This window comes from Pelecanus crispus, chromosome 5 (assembly GCF_030463565.1).
Source record: "Pelecanus crispus isolate bPelCri1 chromosome 5, bPelCri1.pri, whole genome shotgun sequence".
NCBI lineage: Eukaryota > Metazoa > Chordata > Aves > Pelecaniformes > Pelecanidae > Pelecanus > Pelecanus crispus.
The window spans coordinates 3,460,123-3,482,461 of record NC_134647.1 but is presented as its reverse complement, the minus strand read 5'-3'; the positions used below and the strand labels follow the sequence as shown (position 1 = coordinate 3,482,461).

Sequence of the window (22,339 nt, the reverse complement as noted above, 5' to 3'; positions counted from 1 at the left end):
AGCGTGCCCGTTCGCGTTTTTTATCGGGGCTCGGAAAGTTATACCGGAGCACCGCAGCCATGCATTGCCGCCCGCAGCCGCCACGTCCAACCGGCCCCCCCCCCCCCGAGCACCCTCCGCGCTCCCCTCGCCGCAGAGACGCCAGGGCGGCTGCCCCACCGCCTCCGGAGACCTCCCGCTGGGGCGGCGCGGAGCCGCCGGCCTCGGGCAGCGGCGGGCAGCGGCCATCACCCCCCCCACACACAAACACACACCACCAGCACCACACGCAAAGCCCCGGGAACCGCGGCGCTGCCCGAGCTCGGCGGGAGGAGGAGGCGGCTCCTCCCCGCAGCGGGAGCGGCCGGGGGAGGCGGCGGGGCGGTGGCGGCGGCGATGGCGGCCGTGGCGGTGGCTCCCGCCGCTCCCTCACCTGAGGCGGCGGCCGCGGCAACCGCCGCCCGCGCGCTCCCGCCAGCCCCCGCGCCGCCCGCCCCGTCACGTGACCACGGCCTTTCCCCCGCCCCCCCCCCCCCGCGCCTTTCCCCAATCCCTCCCTTCCGTCCCCTCACTTCCGCCCCGGGCCTTCCCCGCCACTTCCTTCCTTCCGCCCCGCAGCCGGATCCCCTTCCGGGTGCGCGCGCGGCCCTGTGGGAAGGCACGTCCCGCCCTCCCCCCGCCGCCCCCCCTCCCCGCGGCCTCCCGAGCTCCCCCGGGGCGCATGCGCAGTGGCTGCCTCCCCTCTTCCTCCCCGGCAGCGCCGGAGCCCCAGCAGCCGGAGCCGCGGCGGCAGCTGATGATGAGGAGCGCGGGGGGGGGCGGGGGGGCCCGTTATTTATACCGTTAAAGGGACAGGGCGCTCGTTCCCCTCGGCATCGGCGCGGGGGCGGGGGGCCGCTGCCAGGCGCCCCGAGTTTCTCCCCCCCACCCCCCCAGCCCCGCCGGAGGAGCCCGGGGAGTTTCTCCCCCCCCCCCCCCCCCCCCCCCCCCCGCCGCGGCCGTCGGCGGAGGGGAGCGAACCTGGGAGGCGGCCCCGGCGGGAGGCACCGCGGCGGGGGAGCGGCAGGCAGTTGGGCAGCCCCCACCCCCCGCGCTCCCCTCCTCCCCCTTTATTACCCTTTGTGTGCGTCTCCGCCTGCGCCGCTCCGGGGCCGGCCGGGCGCCCGGGGGGCCGCTGAGGTGAGTGCGGGGCGGCGGCGGGGCCGGGCGGCGGCGGCGGGGAAGGGGAGGGGGGGGGGGAGCGGCGGCGGCGGCGGGGCCGCCTGCTTGTTTACCTCAGGGAGGGAGCGGGAGGGGGGGCCCGGCGCTCGGCCGCGCTGGGCCGCGGGCGGCGGGGAGGGGGCGCCGGGCGCCCGCCTGTCACTTTCTGCCCCTTCTCGGTGCCGGGGGCTGCCCCCCGCCCGGTCCTGCCGGAGCTTTGTTGTCGCCGGGGTGCGGGTGATGCTCCGGCGCCGGCCGCGCTCCTCTCCCCGCCGCCCCGGGGGCCGCTTCTCCGGCCTCCCCCCCCCCCCCGCCGCGGGGGTTAATGCCGGCCCGGGGCTGGAGGCGCCGTGTTGCGAGGAAAGTTCGGGGTGGCTGCGGCGGGTGCCGAGCCCCGGCTCGTCCCGACAGCGTTTTCCCTCGCCGCAGCCGGGAATTCGGTGGGTGAAACAACAGCGGGGTGCCGGGGAGCCCTCGGGGTTCCCCCCCCGACCCCAGGCTGGGCTCCCCACGGCGGTTTTGGGCCCTTCTTTGAGTTCTCGCAGCCCTGCGGGCGCGGAGGCCGCGGGGGCGCAGAGCCGCTGGCGAGCTCAACTTCCAGGGACAGCCCCAGCGCTGGACGCCCGACGGACGTCAACCTTTGCCAGATCGGTGTGGCGCGTTTGATAGCGGCGCGTGGTTATCGTTGGGGGCTGGCTATATTTGGTCAATGGTTTGCTCAAATACATATATATATATATGCGCACCGCAATCTGTTTTTCCGCGGCCTTCAGCTGGGAAGGCCAAATGTCTCCATCCACGCTCACGGCGTTGCGGGTTTGTTAGGTCAGGTGCCGCTGGTCGGCTGCTCTGACCGTTTTTGCGGCCCGTCAAAAGGAAAGTTACGTGTTAAAAATGTCTGAAACGGGTTAAAATGTAAAAGGGGGCAAACTAAATGCCTAAGTCGAGGAAATGTTGGAAGAAGCCTTCTAAGAGGTTTGCAAGAATCCAGAAGTAAAGAGTTGGGGCATTAATGCCAAGTTGAAACAAGAGTCCTCTACATAAGTAGGATGTTTATATTAAAATTGCTGTTGTCTGCTTATTTCGGGAGCTTAACTACATCCTCCGTAATTTTAAAAAGGGGGTTTGAGTGCTCAGTTTATTAAGTACTGCGGAGCACGCCGAACCATGAGGTAGGCCATGAGTACGTATTTCGGCGGGGCGTCTTGGTTAAATGGTGGTCAGCGGAGAGCGTGTGTCATCTCTGCCTCGCGCTGGAAGGATCCCCACAAGAAAGAGCTCTCCTGAAACGCTTTGGTTTCTCCCGTTTCTAATTTGTACGTACGTATCTTGTGCTAAGCAGCAATTTTGTGATCAAACTGGAGTTTGAGAAAGCCGTAATTTGATGGGGTGGAAAGAATGAGAGAAAACTGTAGTTGGACCGATACTTAACAATATTATGAAGAATTGAAGGTAGCAGCCATAACTGTAGTTCTTTCTAATAGTTTGCCATTAGTTTTCTGTTAGCTTGTGAAAACAAGGTTACTTTTGGTTTTAAACTCGTGAAAAACACGTGATAATCGTCGTCAAAATCGGCAGATGCGCGTATAAAACCCCGTTCTTTAAACGTGCAGCTCTCCTTTTAGTTAGTTTACTACAGGCGAGAGTTGGACAGCAAAAGACTGACCAGGAATAAAGGACACCGTTTTCTTTTTCTTTTTTTTTTTCATGACAATGCTTCCTTTCTCAACCTTGAGATCCACTGATCTACTTTCATCTGTACATGGAAGCCTATAGCGGCTTCAGGATTACACTCCCAATGTGTGTAGAGTTGCAGATCTGCCTGCAACTTTCATGGCCTACAGCTGATGAGACGTGTTATTTATTATGGGGGTTTAACACCATTTTTCTTTGCGTTTTAGTGTTAAAAATAGGTATGACTTGATTTAGTGTGATCCCTCAGTAAAATACCCTAATGGAATGCTGAAGCTGGGCAGAGTAATTCAGGGGCTTCTCTTGCTTTAAACCCTAGGGATAAAATTACTAATAAACCCTTCATTTCCATAGGCTGATTTGGGGGCATTGGGTAGGGAAGGTCCATCCTAAGGAACCACCGGTGGGGCTGGGATCCTGAGTTGTGTCGGAGGCAATTCCTGCGGCGCCTAGCACAAAGGGGTCTGAGGCTAATTTGGGGCCTCTGGCTGCTGTCACAACAACCTTCTGAGGACTGAAAGAATTGAATCTCTCAACCTGTGTTAAGGAAGACTGTGCGTTTATCGACAGCTATAACTGAAGGCCAATACAGTTCTGGTTTGCTTGGGGTTTTTAAGCTCTTTTTGCTGCTATTATCAATAGGTATTTACAATTGCTAATTGCTTTTAGGAAAACTTTGTGTGTATTTTTCAATCGCATATATTTTGAGCCGAAATAAATAATTGTTTTCCTGTATTTCAGGTTAGTGGCTTCCCAGACTCTAGGTCAGAGAGATTGTTTTGAATTAGCAAGGAGCCTAGCATGGCAAAATGTAGGCTGTGCTAGACATAAAGATGCTGTTCAGGCCAGACTTACAGTTGTCTTTAACAGGCTTTCCTTCGAGTTTGCTGTCTTACCTTTCTTGGTAGATGAATGTGTTAGTTTCTATTTAGACGAGGTAAGTGGATATTTGAAGAGAATCTTTATGATGCAATACTTTCAGCAATTCAACTTTTCTTTGCTTGCAGTCCTTTCATTCTTCTTTGGCTGTGGAGGGATCAGTCTTTCTCCTTGTTAAAAAGCACTGAAGATCTTGGCATAAGTAACAGTCCACTCAAAAATGGAATGCCTTGGTTTTCATCTGGGTTATTTAATTCGGTTTGTCGGTAGATTTCCCCCCGCAACGTTATTCGTGGCGATTCCTCCTATGTGGAAGATGGGTAACTGGAGTGCAGTCCATAGGTACAAAATCAGTTTCTGAGTCGGCAGCGAGTGCTCATCATGGATGTTCCTCTGGAAGGCAGCAGGCCAGGTGGGTGCCCATCCGGAGCCCCACTGATGTCGCTGTGTCTCTCTCTGGGCTTAGGAGACCACATGCACAAAGCAGCTTGCAAGAGAAGAATCTCATCTAGTAACGGCTCGGGACACGAATTTTGAAAGTGACTGAGCTTCCTTTTCAAAAATACCATTAAAACTTTTGAAAAGTGGCGAATTTGGTTTCTTCTTTTGGGCTCGCTCAGCTGTTCGGGTGCTTGGTTTTGTTTGTTTGGTTTTATTTTTAAGGACTCTGTATTGGTTTCTGTTTTGTCCCTGTGGAAGTGGGTATCAAAGTTACCATTGATTTTAACAATAAAAAGATACAGGATACATTTTTGAATGCTCTTATGTCATTAAGGATCTGCTTATTCTTTTTAAGGGTTATTTCAGTGTTTGAAACCATTTGTAATTATTTTTGGAGCTATTAGGTGGAATAATACTGCTCAATCAGTTTCAAATAGGCCTGCACAGGAACCAAAGCCTGTATCAGGGATAAAATTCGGGAAGAGCGCTGGAGACAGATAAAAATTAAAGCATCCTGAAAGCTGTGTAACTAGAGTTAAACCAAGTGGGATGCTAATAAAAAGCAGCAGTTAAGAAATTAAGAAGTGCTGACTCCTTTCCTCTCTTCAAATTCCAAGTTCTTTATTATAGCGATACCTATTTTTTTTTTTGATGAATCGTCTAGAAAGGAGTTCAGACTTTGCAGTATTTCTTTTAAATGGAAGTAAAATTTGTCAAAACCACTACAACATTATAAAGTGTATGAGCACATATGCATATATGTTTAGCTACATACACAAATGCACATGGGTATATACAAATGAGTATATAAAAGAAGTGTAAAAAAAATGTATATATACTTTAAAAGAATCCTTAAAATTAAAGCTACTGTGTGGTTCCAAAGATCTGTATTTCGAGCCTTTTACCTCTAAGTTGTTGTTTTGATCTGGCACATGGCAGCAGGAATCAGTCATTACCGTGAGATGGCTATTCATAGACCTTTGTGAAATGAGTTGATCATCCTGGTTTATCTGCAGCTTGACAGGTGTTCCCATCACAAAAAAATCTCCATTCCCTCCTGTCCTTCCCATGGGAATGACTAAGGAACAAATTGCAGAGAGTGGCTTTGAGCGTTGGCTCATGGGGTTGGAGCTGAGGAACATTGTAGAGGGCAATACAGAGAGATGGAGAGGCACAAGATACATTTGTCACTTTGTTTGTTTGGGGTTTTGGTTTTTTTCTGAAATCATCTGTTTCAGGAGCTTTAAATTTACTTAAAAAGTGAAATAGTAAAATGTCTGGAAATCCTTTTTGAGGCTTCTAACAACTTTCTTAAAGAAAGAATAAAGGATTTAATTTATTACTCTGGTTAAATTCTTCAGTGTACTGTTTTCATTTTTGGTTTGTTTTTTTTAATTTCTTCTACAGGAAATATTTTAAAATAAAGTAAGCAAACAGTATTTTAAAAATTCTTGTCTTGTCACAATATCTGGTAGATAAGACCTACAGAAGCAATGTGTTAACTACATTATTCCTGTATGAAGAAATATTGAAGCCCAGGATTAAAAATATATATTTTTTTTTTTTCTCGTCATTTTTGATTAGTCTACATTTTCAGCCACATTAAATCCCGAATTATTTTGGTGACTTACTGAAGGAGGAGTAATCTGAAATGTAAATAGCATCCTAAATATTAGGGCCCTTGGTTTGCAGCATCAGTAGCATGGCCTCGCTAAGAAAAATTCCCAAGTGAGGGAACCAGAACAGTTGTCAATTGTTTGTACAACAAATCCTGTTGGATCAAATGGTGATATTCTCAGCATTTAGATAAAGAGAGGCTTGCAGTAATGTTGCCTTGTACCCCGCTGCCAAAGGAAACAAATGCAGTCTAAGTTAGGAGAAAAGTAAAAGTCGGCCAAATAGAAGGTAGGCCTACATACCATAAATATAGCTAGTCTAATTTTCCCATTCATACTGCCTCATGTTTCAAAAACATGTAAATGAAATTTCAATTTGCCAATTTTAGATTCTATTTTTAAGCTCTGGTAGGTCATTGCCAACACGTTATTTAGGATTATCTGTTGTGACAAACTAAACTCCTTATGAAAATGTGTAAAACGCTTGGGTTTGTTTCATTCCTTTGAGCTTTTACCTATATATTTCATGTATGGTTTTTACACGCACACATATTTATACACACATGTGCATATATATGTTTAGTCCCTCTAGAATGAGTACAAATTCAATGTGTTTTGGTAGGACTCAAGCTGTAGCATTGACAGTAACAAACAACTGGCACTGGCTTTATATTTTGACTGTGTTTGCACCTAATATGTATTTTTAATGTATTTAATTTTTTACTTTTAAGACTGATGCAAGGAAGATACATGCATCTATTTAGTTTTTTTATGTTAGCATACTGTTGACTTAAGGAGAGAAATTCTGTTTATTTTATATGTATTGTAGAAGACAAACACAAAAAAAGTTTTTGCTCGATCCTCTCATCCAACCCCTGGATGAGACGAAGGATTTTTCAGTAGCTGCTATTTTTGTAAGAAAACACTGCAGAAGTGGACAAATGACATCATTGATTAAAGAAACAAAGTAGCCAGGAATCTGTAGCGAGCTGATTTTTTTAGAACAGAACTTTCTTTTGTCTTTTATGGGCTTGGAGGCAGGGGGGAGAGGGGGGCTACGTTGTCCCCTCGTAATCTTTACGGGGAAGAAGCTTGGCTGAAGCAAATTATGAGAAGGAACAGATTTAAGAGGTAGACATGTTGGTATAAGTTGGTGACGCAACGTGTTTTTTCTATGTTGTTCTTGAGCATAGCTACTTGAAATGTGGAATGATGATATAAGATCTGCTGGTATTTCAAAGTTCAGTAACTTTTCTTGGTGCGTTTTGAAGTCTTGAGAGAAAAAGCCTTTGGAAAATATCGTTCTCTTTTGCAACCGTTTGTTTTAAAGCTTTCTGGCTTTTTATTTTTTCATGGAGGATCAGACCGCCTTTTCTCAAGGATAGCCCCCTTTGAAAACTCACAGTCGATTTCCGCAGAAGACTCCCATTCGTACTATCTTGGGAAAGGTTAGGCTTTTTAAAGGTACTCTTTCAAAACATTTTTCCTCCTTCTAACGTTTTGTCACACAGGAGTTCTTGCCGAAGGGATTCTTGGCCGGTTTAGAAACTGTAATCTAGTTAAAAGGTTTGTTTATGCTTCCCATCTCTGTTCTGCTGATGGTATTAAGAGTGCGGGCCAGAGCCAGGCAGCTCACTGTTTATAGCAGTCAAACTTCAACTAAAGCTGCAGCCTTCAGTTTACTGACTGTCCATATGTTCATGGCAGCTGCAAATAACTGCAGAAAGGATGGAGGTAGAGCGGTGGCCTCTGGTTTCTCTCTTTCTCCACAAATTCTTTTCCACTTGTTGTTGTTTTCATATTTAGAATCCTGCATGCACTTTCAGATTCAGAAATGCTTGGCACTTTGAAAGAAGCTGTCTATGAAAGACGGAGATCTATATTTGGTACTGTATCTTTTCAAGGCAAAACATTCATTGACTTCCGTGGAAGTTTTGTCCTAAATAAGGGCTGTAGAGTATGTTCCTCGGTATCGGAGCAGGTATCAAAATTCTTCTACCATAGCTGTTGCATAGGCTGTTGTCCAAATCTAAAATACCACTGACTTTTCTCTACTAAGATAATTTAAATGTTGAGGACTGTGAAGTCCCATCTTCTCAGGGTTGCAAGAATGTGCTATATTTAGTGGACAATCAGTCAAGAATTTGTGCATTTAAAAAAAAAAAAGCAAACTAATAACATAGATTTCATTTACTACTTCAAACTTCAGGCTGATGTTTGGGTTTAAGGATTGCATATTTAAAAATACGTGAATTGTCAGAGCCTTTTAAAACACGCGAGGTTTTCCTTGAAGTCTGCCTTGGTGTTATTAAGTAATAAAGTACGTATGTGTCTGTAGGCCATCTGAACTGAAGCAGCAAACCGTATCTGGCCTGTAGGCTATTGGTTCCTCACCTCTGTTTTAAAATTAGTAAAATCATTTGCAGCGTGATTCATTTCTAAAAATTACTTGTCCATCTGTGCGGAGCGTGCTAGCTATAAAGTTGCAGTGCTCACTGTGGTAGTGTTGATGTTTTTTTCTGAAAGTTGCATTGCTCTTGTAACATCTTTATCGTATCACACTGTGGCCAAGTTGTTATTTTTTGATAAATAGGTTTGTATTAGGCATGTCATTTGGGGTGTCATAATATTGCTATGTAAGGTGACTTTCATTTTTTGAAATATCAATAAAATATCTGTACTCTTGATAATTTGCTATTAAAAATCTATATGTGAAATCTTTACACTAAGGAAAAAAATAAAGGGTCTAATCTGTTTTCACTGATGTCAGTGCTAAAATATTTATGAACTTCCTTGGGTGCTGGATCAAGCCCTAAACCTGAATTTTTCATGAGTTCTAACTTCACAAAGGTATTAGGGAATAAGCAGTCCTAACCATCTAATGAGCCCCAAAAGCTGGTTGTTGGGCAGCTTCTTAATCAGCTGGTATGTGGATTCCTCGTGGATCACCTTACAGATTGAGCTTTCTTCCTGTGCTTGTGGTTTTTGCTGGTCTTTTTCCCTGCTCCTTTTCTTCAAAACTTCACAGTTATGAATCAGCCTTAATAATTTTCTGTAACTCAAGTCATTATCTGATGTAAGAGTTCTGCGAAGAATCCTCAGGCACACAGTGAGGTAGAACTTAATGAGCATATCCCTGGAACTAAAAAATAAACAGCAAATTAAAAGATAGTAATTTTTAAGTCTTTTTTTTATGTAAAAGGGACTTATAAATACTTGATGCCAGTAAAGGTATTCCTGTGTGTAGGAACTACATCGTTTTTCTTAAATAATAACTATCAGAGCAGTAACTGTTGTTTTGTCAGAGAATGTATATATAAGCTTTGTAGCACCTGCTGTTTACAATTTTTTTCTTTTATTTGAAAATAATCACCTTCTCCGAATATTGATCTGTGCTGAATAAAAATCAGTTTAACTTTATTTGGGTTTTCTTGAAGTTGTGGGTTTGATACAACAACCTGAGACGCACTGATCCCATAGTGGCACTTTTGGAAGTATATTAATCTGATTTTTAATATTACTGCATTTAACGAAACACTAAAAAAAGCGTTAATATTCAGCTTTTGCTAATTACTGCAAATAATTATACTACTTTGTGTGCACTGGAATTTATTTATATTATCTGTATATCTAGAATGTTTCTGAGCTTCTGTTGTAGCAAAAATGAAATACTTTTTCTGTTTTGGTAGAGAGTGGTCAAAATTCATATGTAATGTATGAAAATGTTCATTATAATGGTGGTGAATGTCAGCGTACTCATTGCTGATGACTGGTGAACCTGAAATTGAAGATCTCTTAAAGCATCTCCAGTTATGATTGTCTTGAAAGAAAGCTCTTTATAAAGACTTCTATTTCATGTCCTAAGGTAGGGTCTGAGAAAAGTCAGTTCTTACGTAAATGGAGGTCTCCACGGACAGGTGGTATTTTAGGACTAGGTTATGTGAATCTGTACGTTCATCCAAAATTTGCAAATAATTACTACTCTTTTAATCTCTGCATTAATCCTGTCCAGAGTAATCCATAATTGTTTTGTCCTCAATTTGCATAGAGTCTCCTGTTGTTTACTTTTCCTTTACTCGCATACTTTATTTTGCCCCAATAGAAATACCTAAGAACTTACTAGCTGTTAGTTGGTCGAAGAAGCAATGTTCGGTGCTTAACTCGGCGGCGTTTTTCTGCGTGTCAGTAGTGCAGCGAGTTTGGAATGCCGCAAATAAACCTGAAACTTCAGAGAACGCACCACTAGGTAGGAATATTTTTATTTTTGTGCAAACAAAGGACGCTGAAGCCTGCTTCACCGGAGGGGCAAGTTCCCTGAAGCTGCAAGGTGCTGCCTGTGGATAAGTCTTCCTGCTGCTCACTGTGGTTATTTGACATTAGGTACACTTATTTTAGGGGGAGGTGGTGTTTTGCTCTCGGTAAGAGAAAGGATTCGAACTGAAAGCCCCTGCGGAGGCCTTGTGGTGTGGGCGTAGGAAGGAAGCGAGCGGTGAGCCGTTGGGGAGCAGGAGGCTTTGGGGAGAGGGGTTGGCGGTCGGGGGCGAAGCAGCGTCGCGGGGCCGTGAGTGGCAGCGGGGAGAGAAGGGGGATGCGGCGGGGAGGGAAGCGGATGGGGCAAAGCAGGCGTTTGGAGAGGAGCTGAAGGCCGGGAGGGTTGGTAGTCAGGGCTGGAATGAAAATTGGGAGGCGTTTGGGGAGCGGGGGCCGTGTGGCTGCGCATAAAAGCGTTTGCCATGGCAGAAGGAAGGAGGTCGTAACGTGATGGGAAGGGGAGATGGGGAATTTTTATGGAAAAAAAAGCCTGGTCGCCTTGCCAAAGACCCAAGTATGAAGCCCCGGGGCTTGTATTTTCACACGCTGTATCGACTAGAAGGTGCTGCTTCATCACAGTCTTTACGTACAACAGGGGTCTCGGGATGATTTGAAAAGGGAAATAAATAGGTATCCGACTATCAGACATGTACATAATTTCATAACGTTGGCACTGTTGCTGCCTAGGCTTGGAAGAGCTTGAAGCTGTTACGGTGTAGATCATCGGGCACATTTGGACACCAAGCCCCGCTGTTTTCAAGTGATAACTGCTATCGGTAGAAAAGAAGTGCCTAAATATTTTTGAGGACTTTGGCCTAGATGTTTAGGTTTCCATGAGTTAAGTCTCTAGGCAACTAAATGCACAACTTGAGTTCAGCTTTTTCTTCTTTGTCCTACTTCACTTCTGTCTTGCGGCTGCGACCTCCGCGTCTTGGTTGGAGGAAAGCGTCGGAGAATTCTGCCGTTCCGGTAGCATGAACAGCACTCTCTGACAAAGACCTACATGTTTCAGTTTTCGTTAGGAAAAGCATCCCGTCGTCATGTTCTGAAAAGGGTGACTGAAATGCTCAGCATGCCTTCTCTGGCTCGCCGTTATTTTGTTTACTTTGACTATATTCTTTCTTACCCGTCTCTTGAGTAAACAATTCTAATCCACCGCTGTACATGCAAGTCATTTTTGTTATTTATTTCTGAACCTCCCTATTTCTTTATGCATCCTTTTGACATCAGATGACCAGAAGTAAACACGGTATTCCTAGTGAGGGGGAAACCACGGATTTATATGGATTATTCTAATCCAACATCATGCAAGCAAAATCAAAAAATAGTTTGACTACCTAATGATTCAGAAATGCGGAAGTGTTGCCAAAAATTTTAGCATTTGTTAGCTTTACACTTGAGCGAATGCATTCTGGTAGAGAATTTAACTTCTTCTTTTTTAACTCTTATCTTCAGAGTTTTAAGGCTATGAATTTATTCCACAAAACCAGAAGTGAATGTTTTACAACTAATAAATATGAAAATTATTTTTTAAATTGCTTGCGTCTTCCTGTTTGGAGTAATATTTCTCGACTCACATATACAGGGACAAACGTTCTTCCATTGAATACAGGCAGAACAGTTTGTTGTTTGGGGTTTTTTTTTGTGGTTTGTTTTTTTTTTTTAATTGAACAGGAGCTTTAATATGATTTTGCATTTTCTAGTTTGAGATGATGGTCTGAAGTACGGCTTGTGCCATAGGAAATAAATTCAGTATACGTTAGTGAGGAAAGGAGTATCTCTGGAATAACATCCGTTTCTGTGTATTTTGAGTGCTTAAATATTTCGACAGAAATGGCAATAAAATTTTTTAAGGAACCTGAGCAGAAGTAGGAACCAGATGTGTTGATTTTGTAAGCATTAAACAGTCTGCATTTTAAGAATTATTCTCTGATCCCTTTGAAGTCAATGACTGACTAAACTATTTTATGTGCCTCTTCTGGACAGTGTTTTTCTGTGTATTTGTCAATCATAACTGGAGCCCTGGTATTACTGTAGTATAGAATAATAGTAATAATGAGGGATTATTTTTTTTTCATTGACTTCCGTGAAAATTATTTTGGACCTCATACAGGGGGATGATTTTACATAGTTCAATAAAGAATAAAGAAAGAAAAGTGGTAATTTAGGACGAACAGTGGAAGAGACTTCTTACAATGAGAGAAACTTGATTTCTAAATTTAATTTCTATTGGATAGCTTAATTCGAATTGCTCATACTGTTCTGTGTTAGCTTCTTAGCTTGGCTACAAGGGAATACCTTTGTGCTTGCAAGAAACGAACTTAATTTTTTCATTCCTTTTTTTTCTGTTCAAGACTTAAAAAACAAACAAAAAAACCCCTAACAAAAAAACCCATCAAACCCCAAACCTGTCCCAAAATACTTAAATATATATTTTTCTCTAAACTACAGCAGCTGTACAACGTTGTTTTAAATAAATATTCTGATACAGTTCTGCCAAAAACAAGAAACAGGAATTTGTTCAATCAGCTGAAATAAAGTTATCTGCAAAGTAGCAATGAGTTACTTAGGCATTTTTCCCATGATTCAGCATTTGATGACTAATACGTTAATAAATAATTGCTATAAGTCAGAAAAACAGATTTGAGAGGATTTGGGTTTGTACTTAGAAATTTCTATAGTAATACACAGGTCAATTGACTGACTTCAGACAGATTGGGGGGGAATCTAGCAAAGTGAAAATGCCTGTTCTGCATGAAATATAAATGCATGCTCAGCAACTGCATTAATCTCTGATAATCTTTCTTGTTAGATGTTTTTCTCACTGCTATAAAATACAAAATTTTAAAATCAAACTTCACTGTTTTGGATAAAAGTGTGGAAAATAATAAATTTCTGCAACATTACAGTATAAAGTATTAAATGAGAAATACGTGGAGATGTTAAATGTACTGGCCTCCTTTTCATTTATAACCAGGGAGCTTTACATGACTTTTACTGTGATTTTTTACTTTGTTTTAAAGTAGAATGCCTTTTCTACATAGAAGAGTAAGTCATACATTCTATTCATTTTACTTTTTTTTTTTTTTTTTTTTTTAGTATTAAGAACTGTGATTTGGTGCTAACATTACAATATTAAGTGTTAATAACATGGGTTTGGTAAGAAAACTTTAAAGTAGTGTCTGGACAGAGCACTCTGTTTCTGTAGAGAAGGTAATTGCTTTCCTAAACTTGAATAGTGTATGTTTGTGTGCGTATGTATGTGGGTTTTTTTGAGGGTGCTTCATTTGATGGTGTTACCTCATCAGCATTGCTTCCATTTGAGATGGATGGCGTTTGTACCTCTTGGAGAGGTGAGCTTCTGTCTAGCGGTGCAGCGCAGCGTATTTTTCTCTGTGCGATGGAAAAAGAAGTTTATGACTTGGGCAAAACTCTTTCCCCATTTCTGTAGAAACTGGTGTGTTTAGTGTCCGAAAACTTTTTCATAAATACAGCTATAGAATACCTAAGGCTATTCAATTCATCTATTCAAGGGCAAAGGATTTTCTTCCTTTTTTTTTCTTTCTTTTTTGATTAAATTTTTTGAGAAAGCGAGCTGTCAGAACTAACTCTGTAGTTTTTGCTTTGTTGAAATGACATTCTATAAAATTTTTTTTTAGCAGATTTGGTACAAGAAGGAAGAAAATGGTAGACTACAGGTAGGGCACAGAAGAAAGTTGCAGGTTATTAAATCTTTTCAAGGAGAAAGGGAAGTAGTTCAGTGTGCTCACAGAGGTTCCTGTGTCAGCATTTGAGAAGCCTGGAAGAGATTATCTTCAGCCAACAGTAGGTAACGAAGGACAGGCCGGGATGGGAACACTGAGCTACCATCCTGAAGGAAATTTGAGGTATTAGCCTGTTTCAAAACTGGTTTTGCTTTAGATGTCGTCTTGCTCTGCAGTTCTTGAGCTACAGTGGGAGAGAGAGAGGTTTGAGCACACAGGTGAAAAAGTGAATGCTAATGTCTTGAAATAGACATTTTAATAGGCTTCTGGCTTTTTTTTTTTTTTTTTTTTTTTGAGTGAATATGTCATTGAGAAGAAACGATAGCACCACAACAGATAAATTGGAGCAATTTAACACTTCACACACCTGTTTGGTTTTGGGGGGTGTTTTTCCTCCCCATACTGCTATCCACATCCACGTACACTTTACTGAGAATTGGCCCCTCTCTTGAGGGCACGGGCAGTTTTAATAGAATTAGTTAAGGGTCATTTGGCGAAAGAGTTCATGTCATGATCTGTCAGCTCAGCTCTCGCTGGCAGGTGAGGTGGGTATTTGGGCATGTGTGCTGCTCCACCTGTGGCACTGCTTTGCGCCCCACTGGGATTTCTTAGCTGGATTTTGCTTTGTCTCCAGCAGTGAATTTATCAAAAGGACATCAACTTTTTTTTTTTTTTTTAATAAGCTGTCGTCCCAACCCTGTGCGTTGGTAATGCTTCTGGAACGTACCTAGAGAAAGTGGGGTGTGGACGTATTGAAGAGTGGAGCAGGTGGAGCCAGGTAGGCTGTGCTGAAGCTATCGAATCTGTACCATCAGTCATGTCCTTGCCAGTTGAGACTTGTGTTAGACTTGCACGTATCGTGAGCATTATCCTTGACGTGGATGCCATTCTCACAGAAGATTGCTTGTTATTTTAGGTGCCTGGGATTGGCCTGGCTAGGTGCTCTGATAATGAGGGTCAGTATCAGCGTATAATAATGTTACAGAATCTGCCTGTGCAAAGACTTCCACGAGTATGAACACGTACGGAGCCTGCTTGCAGAGCCCCGCACCTTAGCAGTGCTGTCTCTAACCCAGGCGTGTATAGCTGTGTCTTGCAGTTGCACTGTATTGTTGCTAACTTTCTAAAGTCCTAACTGCTGTAGCCAGCCTGTGAATTACTACACTGTGAAAAATTATGTTTGTCCTCCTTAAGCCCTCTTGCATAAGTGTTTGCCACCACCTTTTTTAAGCTAAGGTACAGCTGATTCAATTATGTTCTTCACTTCTGCCTTTTTCCAGCCAGTGTCAAACCCTGATTCTGCCGCTGTGGGATGGGCTGCATCTGCCTGGGGCTGATCTGTTGTTTCGGTAGGTTACAAGCAGAGATTTTGTGAGAGTTACAGACAGCTTTCCACCAGCCCCTTCCGACTCCTAGGAGGCACTGGCTCCTCTCGGAGGGGGAGTTGTTACAGCAGGCTGGAGAACTCTCTTAAGCAGCTACTGTAGTTTCTGAAGCTGGCTTCTGACACAAGGCAGTTGAAACGAGATGAAATCGTACAGATACGAATACTTGAGGATGTCTGTAAAGTCAGTCAGTCATACATGGAGCTTTTTGGAGAGTGCCACTTGTCGTTTGCCTAGCCAGGGAAATGAGAAATACTACAACAGCCTGAAAGCAGGTGAACGTTATCCAGGCTGCAGTGGCTTGGGAATCAGAGCTTATGTTTTGGGAACCTGTCATTTCTGCAGTCATGGTGACGCTCATTAAGTATGTCGCATTCAATACACAGTTTATTGAGCAGTTTACTGACAAATGAACAGAACAAATCTATCTTGAGTGACAGCCGGTTTTGGAGAGGATGGTCTTCCCTGGGTTAATTGTGTTCATAGCTGTTCATGAAATTTCCCTTGTGAAGATTACTGCCTGGTAACACGGGTCTCAGTTAGCCGTATTAACTCTCATCCAGTAACGAGTATAACGAGGTTGTGTTGGCAAAGTGTACAACTTCATGCAACTGGGAAGACCTACCATTGATTTATTCAGGCAGCGGTAGGCGTGATTTTTAAGAGGAGTGTTCCAGTGTTGTTTCAGAGGATTTTGCCCACTTCACACTTAACGTGACTACCACAGAGTTCCTGGTATGGCCATGCTTTAATTACCAACCTGGCAGTTACAGGATGATGTGCGTTTCATACTTCAAGATAAAAACCTGCCATTCGAATGCTGTTAAGCCACCGTGATCTATGTTGCTGTGTCATGCTGTGCTCTGCACCACAGAAAGTGTATGTGTGTAATTATTTGAATCTGAAGGGGACAGGAGATGCTGCTGTCCGCAGGCACGTTTCAAACGGGTGCAACTGTCCAAGTATGGGCTAGGTCCAGGTGAGCAAGGAACACTGCTTTATGTTAGTATCTCTGCCTTGCGTGAAGATCTAGGAGGAGAAAACCCAGTGTGGTGATAAGGAGAACGTGCTGTTCTCTTGTATAGCCTTTGTTTTTTTTTTTTTGTGTGTGTGTGCTGGTATTACAAACCCTTAGACCTTTCAGTAATGACAGGAGACGCTTGGGTGCAGTTTCCTGATTTTTCTTACAAAACTTAAAATGACATTGTGTTTTCCAAAAAGCCGATTAAAATAATTAAAATATAACAAAGCATTAAACTAACCAAAAGTACACAGAGAAGTATTCCAGTTTCTTGTCCACTGATAAGTTCATAGTTCGAACAGTGTAGTAAAACAAAAATGGATGTAAAATTGCGCCCTTGGAAGAATTGTACAAGGAGTCTAGAATAGTGACTTTTACTGCACTGAGACTTCCACTAGATTTATATATTCTACAGCTTTTCTAGCACAGATAAAAGGGCCCAGATCAATGATATAATCTACCAATTTAGACCTGAGTTTCTATTTTTAAGTAAGTGATATCTTAATTTTTTGCCGTAGGGGTTTGGGAGCATCTTGTGGAGGAACATTTGTCCTCTGACCGTTTTGGATTACAAGGCCAGAATAAATACGGAAGGGAGAGCATACCGAATTTATAAAATATCAGTCTGAGCAGAACAAAAGGATTCTTTTTATCTCCCAACTGAAAAATACTCTGATTCTTCCCCACCCCCAACAGAAGGAATAAATGAACAAAGAATTCAACTGAACTAAGACACCAACAGAAGCAGAGAAGGTGAAGAGCCACAACCAGTGAGGGAAGATGAAAAGGAGGGTCATAAATTGTGCGATACACAGGTTGTTAATGCTGTTAATGATTGAACTGTTTTGGGGGGATTACCAAGGGTTAGTAAACTACTCTGCTTAGGAATTTCACTGAATCTGACAGAAATAAGCAAAAGTAAGGTTAGCAGGATGCTGAACTAGGACTCGGAGATTTGCCAGCAGAAGTCATTCTCCCTGCTGAAGCTCCCCAAGCCTGGTGAGGCTGCCCAGGGTGAGGAGCCCAAACACGAATGGCTTCAGGGTCCTCCTTCGCTTAATTTGGCAACTGGACGTAGTCAGACTGAGACACTCCTCTGATGCTAATAACTATATAGCACTATTAAGTTACCAGCGTGATAGAGTTACAAGCAGTGTGAAAGTTTACAGAAATATGCAGTAATACTTGCTAGACCTGTAAATCTAGTTTGGGGGTTGGGTTTTTTTGTTTGTTTTTTTTTGTTGTTGTTTTCTAGGGTTTTTTAATAAATACAAACTCCCTAAAATCAACTGGTAGTTACATATTTATTTGCTCTTGCTTTGTGTCCATCTTAGTTGCTACAGAGATGATCAGGAAAATAGTGTTACTAATAACCTTTGCAATTAAGGGCATCCAACTTCTTACTTATAAGATCCGTCATAACTGTAATGTTATAGTTTAAAACTGGAAGTCACTTCCCATATTTTACCCCATCGTAACAAAGATTACAGCTTCCACTTCCTCAGTTGCAGCTCTGGCTGCTTCTCTTCTGGTTGTTCTTCAGGCTCGCTGGCGCAGATTCTTGGGTTGTGTCCCCACGGGTGGTGACCTTAAAGAGGACTCAGAGAAGTACTGTGACTCGTTCTGTGTTTGGTTTTGCTATTCCCGTCTGAAGTCATATTGCTTGTGTTCATAAAACCTATCATGCAGAATCTGATCATGAGGTCTATATTTAGAAATGAAGGAGGAACCTTTCAAACTCCCTGTAGTAGGCATGGGAAGAGGAGGAATATCCAGGCTTGTAATTTCCTCACTAGAAGAGGCTCTTCAGTTTCTGAATAATTTCTGGTATTGTACAGCAGTATGATCAGCCTGTACCTGTGTTCGTGTTCTAAGTAAGCAAATGGTGCATTTCTGATGTTTCTCCCAAAGTCATAGACTCGTCTTTACTCTTAATAGCTCTCCGGCGCGTTATTCTCAATGGTTGGCTGTGGAGTAGACAACTGGAGTTCAGCTGATTCATCCAGATCATGCAAAATGATGAAAAGGTGCATTTCAGCGGTGCTCGTTTTCAGCATTACAAGATTAGGGGAATAATGAGCGGATAGGAAAGCTGGAACATCTTGGCTGTTGTAGGAATTATAGGAATACTTTAATGTATCAAATTACACACACCCTCCATTTGTACAAAAATCGTTAATCCAAACCACATGTTTGTACATGCTTTTATTTTACCTATTGATGATATGAAGTCTGGGGCAAAACATGTCTGTGAGTAAAGCTATTGGCATATTCTAAATGGGAATTCAACCACAAGCGATGTATCGAATTAGCACAATTTACATTAATTAGCAAAATTCATCAGCTGCCAATCAGACTACTCTGAGCTCGAGTTTTGGCTGTAAGTTTATGCTTACTGGGGCTAACCTGAGTATAGTAACTCAAGTGAAGTAACTGCTAGCTGCTCGCTGTTGCAGTAATTTGAGCTGACTCTTGCCGTGAAGGTGAGCGATTGTTTGCAAGGAAGCTCCCGACGCTTGAAAGTTGTTCCTGCGGCAAACTGTGACAGTATTTGGTATGCGTGCTCTCTGCTCTTGGCATGTTATCTTCTGGGGCTGCTTTGCTCCTTTGTAATATAATGTGCAGTACAGTAAATACAGAGTATAATAATGCAGTGATGAGTCCATCAGTTAAGGATAAATGTCACTTGGTTCTGTTTTTTTCTCACAAATTGTTCAAAAATTGATGTACAACGTTGCGTTAAGCCTTAGTGTACAAAAACAGAGATCAAGATACTACTTTGCTGTGTAAGTTTAGGTTCATCTGTGAACAGGATTTTGGGGAAATAATGCTTATCCTCTCCCTTACCCCAGGAAAACCAGCAATCTGCTTCTAAAAACTTTTGAATTTTTGCAGCTGTTTTAGGACACTGGGAAGAAGGGAAGGTGGATGTGGCTGGATTATCTCTGTCTAGCATTTCAGGGTATCATTTAGGAATATTTCTTGTTACAGTTGGGTTCTCCAAAAGCCATAGTATCCATGCTCATAAATAATTTCTGCTTCTTCTGAACTGTCCTTTAGAGCCTGCTTTGTTAGCAGTAAGTTCAGAATGAAACCTCACTTGATCAGCTTGGATTTAGTAGTTGGTGAGCAGCTAGGTTAGGAGCTGTGTCCTCTCTGAAGCAGCCTTTCTCCATCCATCGCCTCGTAGGGAAAGTGGTCTCCACGTTGTCATCCACGCATCTCAAACCCGGCACCGCAGGTACCACCTTGGTACTTCTCCCTGTAGCTGCCCTGTGTTCCTGGACATCCGTAGCATGTTCCAGAAGACAGCCTAAACGTTTGGCATGTCTCACTGCTCAGCAGGGTGCAAGGAAGATGCCCCAGGCTGCCTCTGGACCTAGAAGAACATGCCGCATTAAGCATGTGTCCAGGATAACAGACCTTACCAGGGCCACCCAAACACCTCCTGGGCTTCAGAGCTCAAGCTGGAGAGTGTCTGTATTGTCCCAGTCACGGAGGAGATGAGTGATAGTATCACATTTTCTTAGTTTATGTGTGGATATGCAGACAGTAGATTATTCATCTCTGCCTTTTTTTCTGTACAGTGCAGGAAGTTTTTCTGGCGTTCAAGTAGGTTGTCTCAATTTGGAATTTTTCATTGTAAAAACAAAGCTTTTTACAGCAAAAGAAATGTTAGGGAAAAGTTTTCTTAAATCAGGATGCACGTACCAAATGATGGCTGGGTACCCACCCGCAGTTTAAAAAATTACTACCAAGGGTAGTGCTGTTCAGATACAGCAAAATAGTTGTGTAGAGATTATAAGTGGTAGAAAGTTGCTGTTGCCTGTTCTAGGGAAATGCAGAGAACAACGGTCTGACTTTAGATTAGAACTTGAATTACAAACTAGCAAGAAAGCAGGATGGAAGTTCTCCAGCCTACACTAGTATTTATTGCCCAGGATACATATTTGTGTTATTCTCTTCAAGAGACTCTGCAGGACTGTGTCTGAAGTTCACCTGCCTATTAGAAGTTTTTGCTGTTCCTGGTGGAGGATGAAGTAGGTCCTTCTGACGGCCGTAAATTCATAGGTAAAGACGGCTTAGCTTTCTGTGTCGCTTTTGGTGTCAGCCAGGCTTGCCGAAGGTGTTTGAAAAGACCTCTTCACGTGCGTCTCAATGAGTGCTAACGTGGCAGAAAACACGCCAGTGGGCTGTGCTCCGGCTTAACGAGGAACGCAGGTACATTACGTTACACAGCTGTGCCAGGGGAGGTTTAGATTGGATATTAGGAAAAATTTCTTCACGGAAAAGGTGGTCAAGCATTGGAACAGGCTTCCTAGAGAGGTGGTGGAGTCACCATCCCTTGGAATTGTTCAAAAAACGGGTAGACATGGCACTTTGGGCCATGGTTTAGTCTAGTCTACCCTTAATTGGTTTAGTGTGGACTTGGTAGTGTAGGTTAATGGTTGGACTGGATGATCTTAAAGGTCTTTTCCAACCTAAACGACTCTAGGATTCTATGATTCTGTTACGGGTGCTGCGCAGTGTCCTGCGTGCATTGCCTTTCCTTCTTGCCATGTCGTGTCCGGGTGCAGCGGGGCTGCCATACAGCCACCTGAGCCTCCCGCCCTCTCCCCAGCAAAGCCCGGGTGCAAACACAGCACAGCGTTGTTGTGGTTGGTAAATAATTTCACCTGTGAACACCTGGAGTCATAAAGTAATGCGATCGTGTGACAAGTTACATTTAGATCCTGACAAGACTTTTCAGTTAGCGGTAGTGTGTTCAGTACTCTATAACACACAAATATGAATTTGTCATAAAGATGCAACAACTTGGAAGGGAAAGAGACATTGTGAGTGTATCTGGAAGATGTGTTTGTAAACCCAGAAAAGTTTTGTGCTAGAACCTTTCTGAAACTGAAGGTGTGGCCGCTGCTTTTTATTACTTGGCGCGTCTGATTCTTAACCATAGCTGTATTTCTAACTAAAAAACTAAAAGTAGTTACTTGGTATGGTGCTGTGGTCCCTTATTAAGCTGGAAACATATACCACTGGATGACTGACTGAATGCGGACTTTTTATAAATACCGCTTTCTTTGGGATGAAGTATACCTGAGTAGGTTTCTCTTGTCTCTGTAAGGAATAAAGCGGAATTTTGCCGTTTGGTAGTTTATTTTCCTTTTGCAGGAAAAGTTCAGGTGTGCTGGTGTAGTAATTGTAATTCGTCCACCTTCTGGGTTTTATTAAATGCCTTACGAAAATTCCTCTGGATCACTTTTTTTACCTAGACCTGTCTTTTTGGAACGCTTGAATGAATACCGCTGCTGTTACTGGCATCGCATGTCCGTACCCTTGTGTACCGCTACTGCAAGTGCGTCTTCAGTCCATGTGGACAAGAATGGGTGCTGGTGTTCTTCTGAAGCATTTACTTGAAAACAGGCTTGTTGCCCTAGTCTGCATATTGCCGGCTTGCTAACGTGGCAGTTCCCAGTCAATCTGTCGCACAACTGTAATCTCCGATTTGGCCCATGTGAAATTCCTTCTGGCTGTCGTAACCTGAGAGAGACACCCCAGGTAGGCACAATTCTTCAGGCTTTGGCGTAACAGCACATCAGCTTGTTTCTGGGTGTTTCCGTGGTAGTATTAAGATGACAGAACAAGTAAACTGAAAGAGCGTTGTCCCAAACAACTGATGATGTCTTCAGGAACACTGAAGTTTGCATTGAGCTAATTTTAATTTTCCCTATATAAACATATGAAATTTTAAAGGGAGAAAAGGGCTTCTATGTTCCCTGTGACCTTTCCTTCTCTTAGTTGCTTGACTTTCCTGGCGCAGAAACTTTAACGCTGTGCTCGTACTTTAAGGAAAGGGCTTAAGCATCTTGGCATTCTTTAATGTTTGTCAGTACACAATTCATCAGTAGGAGATAGCGATTGCATGTTTCGTGCATGGGATCACTGCTGGGGATGGGAGAGGAGAAGAAAATGGAGAAGCTGCCAGTTACTTTGTGCTTTTGACAGCGTTCTTGCTCGTTCATGGGGAGCAGAGCAGTGTCTCAAAAGGAAATA

At 43.4% G+C, this 22,339-nt stretch overlaps 1 protein-coding gene across 6 annotated transcripts in view; it reads left to right on the top strand.

The window, feature by feature from the left end:
* Positions 1-1,126: 1,126 nt before the first annotated feature.
* The window catches only part of MBD5 (methyl-CpG binding domain protein 5), a 148,192-nt gene continuing 126,979 nt past the window's right edge, over positions 1,127-22,339 (top strand). For 5 of the 6 annotated variants that reach the window (XM_075710647.1, XM_075710646.1, XM_075710645.1 and 2 more), the window contains exon 1: positions 10,161-10,187. The gene's annotated coding sequence lies outside the window, so the exon portion shown is untranslated. Of the gene's footprint in view, positions 1,159-10,160; positions 10,188-22,339 lie in introns of those variants that run through there. The other variant, XM_075710642.1, reaches the window with a different exon arrangement.